Consider the following 13,554-nt stretch of genomic DNA (forward strand, 5'->3'; position numbering starts at 1 on the left):
CGCTTCTCCTAATTTGTCCCTCAGTCTTCATTTTTAATGAGTGATTTTTCTCACAAAAGGAGAAGAAAAAGCTATATTCTAGGTTGGCAGTATTTTTGCGTGAGCAGTGGTCTGAGATGGAAATTTTCTGTTTCTATTTTTAGCTTTGTAATCATGTCACTAATAAGGGTGCTGGAAATAAACGTTTTTCTGGACTCATGTAATCCGCCTGATAGAGACCTGAACCTTGTCTAATCACTAAGAAGGCCATCCTATCAGTAGGTGCAAAATACTGGGGCTGCTGTATTGCCATTTGGTGAATAGCTTCTGGTGGGGTTTTTTGATGCCATATTAGTGCATAATTGTTATGGCTTTACCTTATCATGTGCTACAAAATAAAATATTTCTTCACTTCTTTTTCTTCCTTACTTTCCCTCTCTGCCCTGCTCTAACCAAGTCTGTCAACCTATTCCACAAATCCAAAAACTCCATCATGAAAAGTCTCCAGAAAGAATACACAATTAAACCCGGATCTCCAACTTCCAAAGTAGACCCCCATTACCATGTCTCCTTCTCCAACATCAGGGGTCTACGTTCCAACCTTCCAGAGGTTGAAAGAGACCAAACCTGACCTATTCTTCCTAAGTGAAATTGGCATTGGACTATTTCCCTAGATGAGTTCATAATTAAAGGATATTCTAATTTAACATCAAAATCTGACCCAGAAGATCGGCATGGGTATGGAATATGTGCCTAGATTAGTAATAACTTTTCATATGGTAGGGACATCTCCAAAGACCCTAAATTGTCCTATATGTGCTTTCGAATTGCAATTGCTCATACCACTGCATTTATATTTGCCCTCTATCGCCCCCATAACAGCATATGTGAGAAAACGGACCACATCCTGTTTGCTCATCCTTCAGCTAACATGTGGAGATTTTAATGTTCACAATGTGGAATGGTTAGCCCACTCCAAAAAGACAGATGATGCAGGAGGTTCTGTTATGATTTCTTCATTGCCTATGACCTAACTCAGATTGTTCACAAACCCACCCATGTGCCCGACACTGATGGTCAGTATGCAAGTCTCCTAGACCTTTTTCTCACTGGGATCTTCCGAGCACTTGGTTGCCTCAGTTAAGATAAAAACAAAATGTAATAAGTCCTCCGACTTTCCATCGTAAAGTATGTCGATACTCTATGGCTGATTGGGATAGCTTTTGCACATTTATCTCAGACCTACCTTGCGTTCCATGTTTAAAAAGAATGTGTCCTCCATAGTACCAAACCTGAAGGAATGGTTAATTGTAAGTATAGACCGTTTCATATCCTCCAAAAAATTCCAGCAAAAACCTAGCAGCCAGCTATGGTTCTCTCCAGAATGTGCTGCTGCCATTGCACACAGAAATCACGATTTCAATTGCTTCCAATGTAATAGATGTACTGAGACTAAAGCCATCTTCAGGACTGTCAGCAACCATCGTAAGAGTAATAAAGAATGCAAGAGAGTTATAAGCTCAGTCCGTTAAGTTCAAAGTAGCTGAGGTTTCCATCAATTTTGGTAAATGACAGTCCTGAATAGAAGTGTGTGCTCTATTTCAGTCATCATCAATGGACTTAAGGTAATCTTGTCAGCATCAGACAAAGCCAAACTTTTTGCCAAAAACTTTACAGCTAATTCTACCCTATGCGATCAGGGCCACCAACTCCTCCGTATTTCCTCTTGTGTCTGAAAACATGATGTGACATACAAATATCTGTATGTGATGTTGCCAAGCTAATCAAAAACCTCAATTCCAGTAAAGCAACTGGCCCTGATGGTATTCCTATTATAGTGCTCAAAAAGCTTCAACCAGAACTAGCTCCCATACTTACAAAGTTGTTTACGTGTTGTCTTAAGGAGAATTGCTTTCCAACACCCTGGAACACCTCATCAGTATGTCCCGTATTAAAAAATTCAGGTGATTAATAATCTCACTCTCAATACAAACCAATCAGTGTCCTGTTGCTGGGATCTGTGTTAAATAAAGAAATAGTCAACCACTTCAGCAAAAATAATTTCCTCAGTGAGATGCAATATGGTTTCCATTCTGCTAGATCTACATCATATGTGCTAACAGTTATATCTCATAGAATTAGCAAATCTCTCAATGGAGGCTTCCTTTCTAGGGTAATTGTCCTTGACATATCAAAGGCCTTTGATAGGGTATGGCATAAAAGTCTACTCCACAAAATCTCTAGCTACGGTATAGCTGCAAATATCTTCAATTATTAAATCATTTCTCTCTGATAGATTCATAATAGTGGTTGATGGGCAGAAATCAGAAGCTTGCAGGCCTTAATAAGTGGCGACTTGTTTAAAAAATAAAAAAAATTAGTTATCTTCTCCCTCTCAGCATCATTGAGGACACTAATTTCTACTAAGATTGCTTCTTTCTTCTTATCCCATATCATGATGTCAGATTTAATAGTGCCGTTTACTAGGTATGTAACTGTGAAATTACATAGTCATAGCAGATGGTGTATGGGCATGTTTCCAACTATTCTTTCTGGTATATGTTGCCAGGACTTGTAACTACATTTGTGTGTATATGTGCATGAGTACATTTTCAATTCTATGCATGATTGTTAGGGCTAGGACAACAGCTTATTCTTTTCATTGTTTTTACTCTTGAGTATATATCAGACACAGACAATCAACCAAGAACCACATTACTCTACATAAAATCATACAAGATATCAATGTATATATACCTGAGAATCAAAACAAGGAAAAGAATATGCTGTTGTCATAGCCCTAACAATTATGTCAATAGACAGGATCCATTTTCACTTCATGCATCTTTATTTTAATAAAATTTTGTAATCAATTTCGTGTGTTTGTGTATGTGTGCATGTGTTTCTCGTCTATGATATTTATACATTATTATTATTATTATTATTATTATTATTATTATTTACTATTAATTAATTATTTACTGAAATCAACAATGCAGAAAAACTAATTTTTACAAGTTCTATTAAAAAAAAAAAATTAATTACGTAACTAAATTCACCAAAATGCATTTGGTTTTAATTGCAAATAATTCAATTATTTTAATTTTTGGTAATAATTAAAAAATAATTAATAAATCAATAATTAATTATTTCATGACTCTTTGAAATTTGGAAGTATTTAAACTGTCAAATAGAAATTCATTGAAACTGTCTTTAAAATTTAGCAAAACCTTACATATTGAAACGTTTTGAAACTGTTTACATCCAATAATTTTATAAGTAATTAAATTAAACATTACCAGAACAAAATTAGTTATAGCTTTATAACAATTTAGTTTAATTAGTGATTTAACGACTAGATGATACTGTAACAATTAACCTTAACTTTAAAAAAAAAATGTTTAAAAAATTAATTTGGTAAAGAACAAAATTGAAAGTAAAATGACTCCCGGGCAACACTGAACAGTTACAGCTAGTTAAATCATATTTTAAGAGGGAAATACAATCGTAAAATTGAAAAAGAAAAAAAAAAAAATCCTGAATTCACTTTTGAAACTGTCCAAAACAATAAAGTTTAAAACTGGCTGATATTTCATTTGGTAATTAGGAAGCTGTAAGGAATCTATCTTTTTGGAATTATCAGATTTCAGAAGCATCCGGTGGGTAAAGACACATACTGACACACATACACACATTACTGGAGTACAAATATGTGCACACATACACACATACTTATGAACCCATCTTTGTCTACCCCTTTTTATTTTCTCCTCCAAATAAGGTTAAAGTAAGACATATGTCGGTTTCTAATGTGCAGAAAAAAAAAGGATATTCCAGATTGTGAATGAAAATAGGTTGTATAGTCCTGTCGACACTGCCTCACGATTGAAGATGCTTCTTTTTTTTATCTATAGAGGAGGTCACCACTTATCAAGGCCTGGAGGCCACTCTGAGATAAGGGTTAAGCGTTGGGTAGACAGTGAAACAGAATCAGTCAGAGTGGAACGGGTAGGATCAAATTATCTAAGAGGACGCTCAATAGGAATTTATTCACATTGGATTTGAAGATGACAATGTTATAGTCAGCCAGGAAGCAAACCTACAGTATTGCATTCCACAGATGAACAATTCTAGGGAAGAAACTGCTCATGGAATTTCCATTTAGATAGAAAGTGTGGGAAGTTGTTGACATCACCTTCTTAGGGAGCGATTTGATCAGCAGACTAATTTGAAATGTCATCTCCTGTCGCAGCTTCTACAGACTGGGCAGAGCATTGGATGTTGCTGATTACCACAAAAGAAACATCCCCCCCCCCATCTATAGCCAAAACATTTTTGGAAGTACGAGAAACTTCACAAGTCATTGATAGTTCAGCTGTGGTGCCACATGGTGTGAGGTTGATATAAGATGTGGCTTGTTTTTGGAGAACGAGCTAAGTTGGAAGCGTCTTTCAAACTGAGTGTCCTTTCGAAGAGTTAAATTTTGGAATTGTATGAGAGCAAATGCCTGTTATGAGGGCATCACAAACTGCTTTGTCATGATGCTCTTTGGCCGTTACTGCCTCAAAGTGACAATCTGCAGAAAGCAAATCTAGCTTCTGCAAAAAATCGTTTCACATGGCTCCTGCTTAGAGGTTGCCAAAAGATTTCTGAATGAACAATGTTAAAGGGCTTTACAAAAAGAGACTTGAGTTTAGCAATGGCTAATTCATATGAGTCACAATTTGTTATTAATTTGTGCACTGGATGGGAGATATAATGGGTAAGAAAGTCTAGTTTGCTAGTTGGTGGACAGTTGATTGACCTCAGGAAGTTGTTGAATATATACAGCCAATATGTCCAATGGTCTGCAGAATCAGGCACTGAAGAGTTACCATCGAAACACTGGCTTCAGAAATTGGTCCATTTTGGATTAGATTATAGATGAATAAATTGTAAAGAAATCAAAACATGGAAGACGAATGAAAAGTTAATAAGGCTTTATTCATCTAGAATCACAGGTATGCATTCTCTGAAATAGAAGAATGAAAAATTGCTAAGATTTTACACAAAGTAACAATGCTAATATATATATATATTTATATATATATACTAGCGTGGGGTACCCGGCGTTGCCCGGGTGTTTGTAGGTGTGTGTGTGGTGTTAAATTAAAAAGAAACCGGGGGAGGGGGTAAGATCGAACCCGAAGCCCTGAGGCGAAGTTTGAAAATAAAATCGGCCAGCCAAAATGAGTTACTGAACCAAATTGACAGGTGCGCGTCCGGAAGTCGTCGAGCGTTACGACGACGACGTCAATGACCAGGTTTGTTTGTTATAAGCGAAGTAAAAAAAGAAAACAACGTTTTAATTAAGCGGGGGGTGGGGTAATCAAAACATCGAAAAAAACACAAAAAAAACTAACGTAACGCAAACAAACGATGAAAACAAAAAAAAAACACATGACAAATGGCTTAAATAAGCCTGTTTCGATATTAAAATTTAAAAAATCGGTGGGTACCCGGGTGTTTTTGGGTGTGTGGTTGGGGGGTGGATAAGCGAAGTAAAAAAAAAAAAAAAAAAAACAGAAAAACGAACGTTACGTGAAAAATGGCTTAAATAACACTGGTTCGATATTTAAATTTAAAAAAAAAAAAGAAAAAGACATCTCACACAACGATTCGAACCCAAAACGTTTAGATAATGAAACAAAGCGCTAATCAACTGACCTAACGCGACGTACATGAAATTTAGTCAGTTTTCCAACTATATAAAGTAAATCAGGTCATGACGTTACCTGGCGTATGCGTAGAACCGGCAATCGTCACGAGGAGACCGTTTTTGTTGACCCCACCCCCTGTCGAAAATTGTCGATTTCGGGGTGAAAAGAATGAACGTTTTTGGCCAATTTTTAGATATTGTTTGAGAAAAGGATGGAGCTTCGATATGATACCCAGTTTGTTAATTTTCGTTGTGTCTGTCGAAAGTTTATAGCAAACACTTTTATCAATTTTCGAAACTTGATATATAAGGGATTTTAACCTGTGGAACAAATTCGATTTTGTCTTTAGCTTGTAAAAATACTTGTTATGGGGCCAAAATTAAAAAAAAAAATTGGAACTTGGCAAATGATTTTGTACTCATACACATAAATTCTTACATTAAATATTACTATATATTGGGTACAACATAGTAATCCAAACAATATTGGCTCTATAATAACAAATAGGAAATTAGTAGTAATTAAAATATGATAACTAAGCATATTTTATGGACAGCCAATGGCAGCCTGCCTGCTAGTATATATACATATATATACATATATATATATATATATATATATATATATATATATATATAAGATTATAAATACAATATATATATATACATAATATATATACACAATATATATAATATATATACACGATATATATATATATAATATATTTAATGCAATATATATACATAATATATATAAAATGTATATTATATATAATATATATGTTATATATATAAAATATACACGAAATATATATATATATAAGGTATGTAAAATATATATAAACTACATACAATATATATATAAACTACATATAATATATAATATATATATAATATATAAAAAATATATATATAATATATGATATATATATAATGTAATATATAATATATATAAAATTCTATATAGATATTTTACATTATATATTATATAATATATATATAATATACCATATGTATGTAATATATATACAATATATACATAATATATATAATATATATACATAATATATATGATATATATCATATATATAAATAATATACGATATATATATAATATATATACAATATACGATTCTATATATATATTTTACATTATATATTATATAATATATATAACATATGTATATAATATATATACAATATATACATAATATATATAATATATATATACATAATATATATGATATATATCATATATATAAATAATATACGATATATATATAATATATATACAATATACGATATATATATAATATATATACAATATACGATATATATATAATATATATACATAATATATATATACAATATACAATATATATATAATATATATACATAATATATATAAAATATATTATATATAAACATAATAAAATATATATACATAATATATAATATATAAAATATATATACCTGATATATATAATATATATATATATAATATATACACAAACTATATATATATAATATATATATAATATATACAATATATAATATATATATATATAATATATAATATATATAATATATACAATGCATATAATATATATATAATATATATAATACATATATAATATATATAATATATATAATGTATATATAATATAGATAATGTATATATAATATATGTATAATATATATATAATATATATATAATATATATAATATATATTATATATATATAAAATATATATATATATGTATATAATATATAATATATATATAAAATATATATATATATGTATATAATATATATATAAAATATATATATTATATATATAAAATATATATATAATATATAATATATAATATCAATAATATAATATATATACAATATATAATATAAATTATATACATAATATAAACTATATATATTATATACATTATATATATAATATAAATAATATATATATATATATATAGGTAATAGATAATATAATATATATATCCAATATATATAGTCTATATATATAATCTATAGTATATATCTATAATATATATAATATATATAATAATATATATCAATGATATATATATATAATATATATAATAATATATATCAATGATATACATATATAATATATACAATAATATATATAATATACATCTATAATATATATATATATAATATATATAATGTATATAATAATACATATCATATATAATATATATTATATATATAATATATATAATATATATATATAATATATATATACAGCATAATAATCAATAAAATATTGGTTCTATAATAATAAATATGTCATTTGTACGAATTAAAATATATCTAAGCGTATTTTCTGGACAACCAATGGAAGCCTGCCTGCTAGTATATATATAATATATATATATAATATACACATTATATTACATGTATATAATATATAATATATATAATATATAATATATATATACATATAATATACAATATATATACATATTACCTACAATATATATACATATTACCTACAATATATATACATATATATAATATATGGAATATCTATATATACAATATATATATATTATATACATATACATTATATATAATATGTATACATTATATATATAATATATATTATATATTATATATAATATATACATATTATATATTTTATATTATTAATATATATATAATATATATATATGTATAATATATATAATATGATATATATGTATAATATATATAGTATGATATATACAATATAATAAATATATATACAATATATATATACAATATATATAATATAAATATATTATATAATATATATCTGATATATATATATCTAATAACATATATATATACCTAAAATATATATAACATATATATACATAAAAAATACACAATATATATATATATAATATATATATATAATGTATATTGAATATAATGTATATATAATATAATGTATATTATATATAATATATATATATAATATATAATATATGTAATATATATCATATATAATATATATACATAATATATATGATATATATAATATATATAAAGAATATACGATATATATATAATATATATACAATATACGATATATATATAATATATATACATAATATATATACAATATACGATATATATAATATATATATATACATAATATATATAATATATATTATATATATACATAATATAATATATATACATAATATATAATATATAAAATATATATACCTGATATATATATAATATATATATATAATATATACAAAAACTATATATATTATATATATTTAATATATACAATATATAATATATAATATATATATATATAATATATAATATATATAATATATACAATGTATATAATATATATATAATATATATAATACATATATAATATATATAATATATATAATGTATATATAATGTATATATAATATATGTATAATATATATATAATATATATATAATATATATATAATATATATATGTATATAATATATATATATGTAACTAATATATATATATGTATATAATATATAATATATACATAATATATATATATATATGTATATAATATATAATATATAATATATATAAAAACTATATACATATATGTATATAATATATATATAAAATATATATATATTATATATATAAAATATATATATAATATATATATAAAATATATATAATATATAATATATATTATATATATAAGATATATAATATAATATCAATAATATAATATATATACAATATATATTATATATATAATATTAATTATATATATAATATAAATTATATGTAATATAAATTATATATATAATATAAATTATATATAATACAAATTATATATATTATAAATTATATATATAATATAAATAATATATATATATATATATATAGGTAATAGATAATATATATAATATATATATATCCAATATATATAATCTATATATATAATCTATAATATATATCTATAATATATATATGATATATATAATAATATATATCAATGATATATATATAATATATATAATAATATATATCAATGATATATATATAATATATATAATAATATATATCAATGATATATATATAATATATATAATAATATATATCAATGATATATATATAATATATATAATAATATATATCAATGATATATATATAATATATACAATAATATATATATAATATATACAATAATATATATAATATACATCTATAATATATATATAATATATAATGTATATTATAATACATATCATATATATAATATATATATTATATATATAATATATATAATATATATACAATATATATAATATATATATATATAAAATATATATACATAATAATAATCAATACAATATTGGTTCTATAATAATAAATATGTCATTTTACGAATTAAAATATATCTAAGCGTATTTTATGGACAACCAATGGAAGCCTGCCTGCTAGTATATATATAATATATATATAATATATATATATATATATAATATTACATATATATAATATATATAATATACAATATATATACACATATAATATACAATATATATACATATACATATTACATACAATATATATATACATATATATATGTGCAATATCTATATATACAATATATATATATTATATATAATATATATATTTTATATACTATATATACATTATATATAATATATATATATACATTATATATAATATATATATACATAATATATAAAATATATATTATAAATTATATATATAATATATACATATTATATATTTTATAATATTAATATATATATAATAGATATATATATGTATAATATATATAATATGATATATATGTATAATATATATAGTATGATATATATAATATAATATATATACAATATATATAATATATAATATAAATATATTATATAATATATATCCGATATATATATATATCTAATAACATATATATATATACATAAAATATATATAACATATATATACATAAAAAATACATAATATATATATATAATATATATATATAATGTATATTGAATATAATGTATATATAATATAATGTACATTATATATAATATATATATAATATATAATATATGTAATATATATCATATATAATATATATACATAATATATATGATATATATCATATATATAAATAATATACGTTATATATAATATATATACAATATACGATATATATAATATATATACAATATACGATATATATATAATATATATATACATAATATATATACAATATACGATATATATATAATATATATACATAATATATATATACAATATACGATATATATATAATATATATACATAATATATACACAAACTATATATATAATATATATATAATATATACAATATATAATATATAATATATATATAATATATAATATATATAATATATACAATGTATATAATATATATAATACATATATAATATATATAATGTATATATAATATATATAATGTATATATAATATATATAATGTATATATAATATATGTATAATATATATATAATATATATATAATATATATATAATATATATATAATATATATATAATATATATATAATATATATATAATATATATATATGTATATAATATATATATAATATATATATGTATATAATATATAGTATATATATAAAATATATATATATGTATATAATATATATAAAATATATAATATATATTATATATATAATATGATATATAATATCAATAATATAATATATATAGAATATATATTATATATATAATATAAATTATATATATATAATATAAATTATATACATAATATAAATTATATATATATAATACAAAAAAAATATATATATAGGTAATAGATTATATATATATAATATAAATATATATCCAATCTATATAATCTATATATATAATCTATAATATATATCTATAATATATATATAATATATATAATAATATATATCAATGATATATATATAATATATATAATAATATATATCAATGATATATATATATACAATAATATATATAATATACATCTATAATATATATATAATATATTTATGTATATAATAATACATATCATATATATAATATATATATTATATATATGTAATATATAATATATAAATATATATATATATATAATATATATATACAGCATAATAATCAATAAAATGTTGGTTCTATAATAATACATATGTCATTTGTACGAATTAAAATATATCTAAGCGTATTTTATGGACAACCAATGGAAGCCTGCCTGCTAGTATATATATTATATATATATATATACAATATATATATAATATATTACATATATATAATATATAATATATACAATATACAATATATATATACATATAATATAAAATATATATACATATACATATTACATACAATATATATACATATATATAATATATGCAATATCTATATATACAATATATATATATTATATATAATATATATATATATTTTATATACTATATATACATTATATATAATATATATATACATTATATATAATATATATATACATTATATATATAATATATATTATATATTATATATAATATATACATATATATTTTATATTATTAATATATATATAATATATATATGCATAATATATATAATATGATATATATGTATAATATATATAGTATACAATATATATACAATATATATAATATATAATATAAATATATTTTATAATATATATCTGATATATATATATCTAATAACATATATATATACATAAAATATATATAACATATATATACATAAAAATACATAATATATATATAATGTATATATAATATAATGTATATTATATATAATATATATATATAATATATCATATATGTAATATATATCATATATATATTATATATAATATATTATATATAATATATATTATATATAAAATATATATTATATATAATATATATATTATATATATAATATATATATAATATATATGTATAATATATATATTATATATATAATATATGTATATATAAATAATATATAATATAAATAATATAATATATATAATGTATAATATAAACAATATAATATATATATAACATACATTATATATATAATAGAAAAAATATATATATAATATCTATTATACATAATACAAATAATATATATATATCTAATATATATATCTTATAAATAATATATATACAATATCTATTATATATATAATATAAATAATATATATATAATATAAATAATATACATATAATATCTATTATATATATAATATAAATAATATAATATAATATCTATTATATATAATATAAATAATATAATATAATATCTATTATATATAATATAAATAATATACATATAATATCTATTATATATAATATAAATAATATACATATAATATCTATTATATATATAATATAAATAATATACATATAGTATCTATAGGTAATAAATAATATATATATAATATATATATATCCAATATATATATATAATTTATATATATAATCTATAATATATATCTATAATATATTATATAAATCTACAATATATATAATATGTATATATATGATATATATATAATATATACATTAATATATTTATATGATATATATATAATATATATAATGTATATATAATATATATATAATGTATATAATATACATATATCATATATAAATATATTTATCATATATATAATATATATATAATATTGTGTACAACATAATAATCAATAAAATATTGGTTCTATAATAATAAATTTAAAATTTGTATGAATTATAATATATCTAAGCGTATTTTATGGACAGCCTATGTCAGCCTGCCTGCTAGT

The 13,554-nt window shown here is 20.5% G+C and overlaps 1 protein-coding gene across 9 annotated transcripts in view; it reads right to left on the reverse strand.

The window, feature by feature from the left end:
- The window catches only part of LOC145249637 (tripartite motif-containing protein 2-like), a 327,119-nt gene that overhangs the window by 92,366 nt on the left and 221,199 nt on the right, over window positions 1-13,554 (reverse strand). The gene's annotated exons all lie outside the window — the stretch shown is intronic.

This window comes from Euprymna scolopes, chromosome 28 (genome assembly GCF_053919585.1).
Source record: "Euprymna scolopes isolate OS-2025 chromosome 28, ASM5391958v1, whole genome shotgun sequence".
Lineage (NCBI taxonomy): Eukaryota > Metazoa > Mollusca > Cephalopoda > Sepiida > Sepiolidae > Euprymna > Euprymna scolopes.